Source organism: Sinocyclocheilus grahami, unplaced genomic scaffold (genome assembly GCF_001515645.1).
Source record: "Sinocyclocheilus grahami isolate Dianchi unplaced genomic scaffold, SAMN03320097.WGS_v1.1 scaffold1201.1, whole genome shotgun sequence".
NCBI classification, from domain to species: Eukaryota; Metazoa; Chordata; class Actinopteri; order Cypriniformes; family Cyprinidae; genus Sinocyclocheilus; species Sinocyclocheilus grahami.
This window is the reverse complement of record NW_015506380.1, coordinates 170,393-175,517: the sequence shown is the minus strand read 5'-3', so window position 1 is coordinate 175,517 and position 5,125 is coordinate 170,393.

The following is a 5,125-nucleotide window of genomic DNA, read 5'->3' as shown; positions in this document are numbered from 1 at the left end:
CTTGTCTCCAAAAGAGTGCCGTCTAAACTTCAACTTCAGACCACAGCTCACCGTTGTCAGCCAACGCCCAACCACTGGCTTCCCCAAGACTGAACTTCCAGCCAATCAGAAAAGCTGGAAACCCCCTGTTCTGCAAGGACGACAACAAAGGGAACCCCGGACACAGGAACGCAAGTACCTCCAGATCCTAGCTGTGAACTGGTGCATTTATTATAAATTTTAACCTCATCGAGGAACTCAGTGCGAGGGTTAATTAAGTGATTGATGGTTGTTCAGATCTATGCAATTGCACATATTGCTGTAAACTTGGGATTTCACATTTTCATTCTCTTAAACTAATTATTTCCTCACTTTCTCTCTTTCTGCAACTTGTGTGAATGCGTGTGTTCATGTGTTAGATTAGTTTATATGTCTTAGATTTATCCAATAAAGCCTCATTTATATTGAAAAGAGAAGTATCTCGCATTTTGTGCTCACAAGTTAATGTCTTAAACTGCTGATCTTGTTACTGTACTAATTAATAAAGTTGTCACTATATTTATGATATAAATATCCATTGCAGAATTGATGTCATACAGCTCGTTCAATGAATCGCTGGCCATCTCAGTGATCAGTGAAATTCCCTTTAAAATCTTAAATGATTCGCTTTGAGCTAAATTGACCTGTTTCCCTTACACGAGCCACGAGAAAAGCAGAGCGAAACATGAGCTCTCGTAGTGAGAGGAGGCACACACACACAAATGCGAAGCTGCGATTATTCTGCTTTGATCTGCCGAAGAGGATTAAGCCGCTCGGTGTAACGAGAGGCACTGATCCTCACGTGTAACACACACTGGCAGATCAAGCATGCATGATGTGTGCCAGCATGAATTGCTCAAGCCTGATTGCTCAACCCGTGAGCTCGCCGTTGCTTCCTCCGAGGTAATCGCCTTCCACGAACGAACAGGGGCAGACTGCTTTCGTGGTAAAGCAGCCCATCTCTGTGAGCGCAGCCATAGCGACACACACACACCAATTTCAAAACTGTCAGTGACAGCATTCCGCTTTGATCAACTTAGGAAAATGTAATGTCGATGTGAAGAGAGGCGCTGATCTTCATGTGTAAGACACGGTTCGAAACGCAGAGGGGAGAGCGAGCACGCAGGTTCTGTGTCGGCATGATATCACTCAGACCCGGCTGCTTAGCTCCCAGACTTTGCTGTTTCTCTCTCAGAGGCTCGCTGAAAGAGGAGAAACGGGAGAGCAGGGCTGCCTCATTGAAGGTGGTCCGCGAGCGGAGAAGGGCGAGATTCATGCTCTGAGAAAGCATTCTGTCTCAGTGAGCGCGCAGCTCACTGCCCTTCTGCAGTGGATCAAAGCGCAGCGGGGAGAGCGAGCACGCGGGTGCAGTGCCAGCATGCGAACGCTCAGACTGGTTGCTCAGTTCCCTGACTCCACTGTTTCTCTCTCCGAGGCTCGCTGAGAGAGGAGAAACGGAAGAGTGGGGCTGTCTTCAATGAAGGTGGTCCGTGAGTGGAGAAGAGCGAGACTCATGCTCTGAGTGAGCATTCTATCTCAGTGAATGTGCAGCTCACTGCCCTTCTTTGGTGGATTAAAGTGCAGCGGGGAGAGCAAGCACGGGGGTACAGTGCCGGCATGCGGTTGCTCAGGCCAGGTTGTTTAGTTCCCTGACTCTGCTGTTTCTCTCTCCGAGGCTCGCTGAGAGGAGAAACGGGTGAGCAGGGCTGCCTTCAATGAAGGCGGTCCGCAAGTGGAGAAGAGCGAGACTCATGCTCTCGACGAGAGCATTCGGTCTCAGTGAGGTGCAGTCTCTGCGTGGGGGCTGCCCAGACAGGCGATGTACTCACTGCCCTTCTGCACCGTACAAGATTCGCAGGGCGACATTTGCAACAGCCCATGGCGATGTGCCGCTTATGTAGCCAGATGACCCCGCCCATTCTGGCGGGCTTTGGCGGGCTTTACCGCCATTGGTTCGTTTTTAATACACTGCACGAACTAATGGCCGTGCAGTTACACTGCGTTATTGAAAGGCTTCAGTCATTGGAGAAAAAGGAGTTTTTCCCCAAAGTGTCTTAAACAGACGCAGTACGAGTGAAGTATCGATAGGGAACATACTTTTTCACAAAATGCAAAATACGTACTAATAAGTACATATCACTGCAGTTTCCAACAGAAATGAACAATAGAGGTGGTAAAACAGTGAGCACTTGTAATCATTTTCATACACAGTTATGATTACAGCTCTGTATGTTTCGCTTTCCTGACATAGCAAGCTTGTTCGGTAGCTCAGCCGGCACGGAATTGGACTTAGGATGCAGAATTCTTGGGTATGAATCCCGTGAAAAACATGACTCCCGAAGAAAGAGCTCAAAGATGAGAGATTGAAAAACAAGATAAAACAGCATGCTTCTGATTGCATTTCTACGTCACATTCACTTTTGTTCATACTATCGGGTAGGTTTAGGTGTAGTGCAGATGGTTCGTTGTTTTAAAACGACACGGATCATTAGAGTTATAGTCTTGCAAAAGAGTTACCACAGGTATGTTTTTGTCATGAGATCAGGCTCTTACTATAGGTTAAGGCTGGATAACTGTAATATTAGTTTTTTATTCATTCAACAATATTGTAATAGTTTTGTTGGTTACACTTTATTTCGATAGTCCACTTTAGACATTCTACTAACTATAAATAACTTTGTAACTGCATGTCAACTACATATCAACAAATTCTAATTAATTTGCAACTACATGTCTACTAACTCTCAGAGTAGACTTAGGGTAGGTTTAGGGTTATTAGAATAAGTTGACATATACTTGCAAAGTTTCTCATAGTCAGTATGTTGTATGTTGTTGACCCATCAAAATAAAGTGTTAGAAGATATTAAGCAGACAGTCTACTAATACTTTAATGACTGCTAGTTGACATGAAGTTGCAAAGTTACTTACTGTTAGTAAAATGTCTAAAGGGGACTATCGAAATAATGTGTTACCGTTTTCTTTAGTACGCTTTTCGATATGATACAAACTTTGTCTATTGCTCTTATCAGTGTTTCAGCATAACTTTGTGACAGGTGTAACGAATCAGCTCTTGGGAAATATGAATAATTAATCATAACTAGTTATAATTAATTATGAATATTTTAGATCCGCTGTAGATATTTAGCTGACCTCTCAGGGTCAACTGTCTTGTCAATTCTAAGAACGTTAATTTCCTGGTTAAGGCAAATAACTTCCTTATTGTACAATTCTACAAAAGCTTGTAGCATAAATCTGCATGATTAAGTGACTCCAGTTATGAGCAAACAATGAACTTAGTTTAAACACACTTAGAATGAAATTAGTTCAAACACACCTTTGTAACAAGGTGAAAATGATACCTAATGTATCAATTAATAAGACTAAGTTTGGATACTTGCAAGTCTCGTCTGTCTGAAAGAAAGGCTTGATGCAATCTGAAAGTCCCAGTGATACTGGCACACTTGTGGGAACACCAGAGAGAGAAAGGGGCAAGACAAATGCAAGTACGTCCAGAGGTGTTAAACTATCTCTATGGGGAACGGCTGTGTAGGCCATGTAAGGTATGAAATAGCTGGTGAGAGGCCGCTAGTGAGGTAGGGTGCTATGTTTTTGTGTTCGTGAACACAAAGAGAGAGTTTGAGTAACTTTGTTGAGGGGGCCGTAAGCAGGGGTCAGCTGATGACCGGGTTATACATGTAGCCAAACTATTGCTTAAAACACTGATGACTCACGGGTTTGGTCAATATGACAAACTGAAATAAAATAAGATGAACTCAACAAAAAAAAAAAGAAAAGGAAGATTTTACCTATTTTAATTTTTTTTTAAAAGAGATATGGCTAAGCAGGTGTCACTTGTGGGTGATGCTGCAATAGACTTCATAAACCTAGGGTTAGACTGTTAGCTAAACTAGCAGGGACCCACCAAATACCTCATCAAAAGAAAAAGAAACAGGGGGAATTGGTCCTAGTTCTATCTTGGCCTACATTGTGTTGAACAGTAGCTGCCCTTCCATGTATTAGGTCTGGCACTGAGGAGTGAGGAGAAAGTAGAGAGGAAACAGGGATTAGGCTACTAATAACCTGTATAACTCATTAAGGAAACAACAGTTGCTAGAACTACTGTAATCCTATACAAAACGCGAAGATGGTGATGGTAAAATAACTAAAATAAGGTAAAAGTAGAACAAAAGAAACAAAAGGGGTCCTAATAGCTCTAGGAAATTAAAAAGGGAAAGTAAATAAAAAAATAAAAAATATAAAAAAATAAAATAAAATAAATGTTAACAATTTAATGTGTTTAATAAAAATCAATTTAGCTGTATTGGTACTAGGGATGTCCCGATCAGGTTTTTTTGCCCTCGAGTCCGAGTCCGAGTCATTTGATTTTGAGTATCTACCGATACCGAGTCCCGATCCGATACTTCTATAATACATAAAAAAGAATAAAGAAGAGTGAAAAAACAGATCCAGGATGTTCCTTATTTTTTATTTAATCTTCAAACTCTCCTGCAGCGTGAGCTGACTCGTCTTCGGCTGGGTTGCCTGGGTAAACTCGCTGTATTGTGTCGGGTGTTTGTTTTTGAGGTGCCGTATCAGGTTTGTTGTGTTAAATGTAGCCTTTTCCTTTCCACCTCTTGCAATCCCAAGTTTACATATCTCACAGTTTGCTATGGCAATGTTGTTGTCATCAACTTTATAATACCTCCAGACCGCAGACATACTCGCGCTTTCCGCTTCAAGCTGCTTCCGTGTTCTACTTTGCCGGCATTTAACCAATAGCGTCTCTGCAACAAACTGATGTCATGCCGCACGCGTTGCTGTTTCTGTGTGGAGTCAAAAGGGTCTAACTCTGTGCCACCGCATAACTATAGATGTGTTAAAAAATAATGAGAATATATATACATATATATCCGAGTCCTGATCGGGAGGTAACGTCCGATTCCGATCGAGTCTGAAACCACGTGATCGGGCCCAATTTCCGATCACGTGATCGGATCGGGACATCCCTAATTGGTACATTTGTGCCAAACAAATGTAAATAAATGCAATAAAATTAAAGAGAGGTAGAATAAAGTCAAAACAAAAATAAACAATAACACAAGTAAAA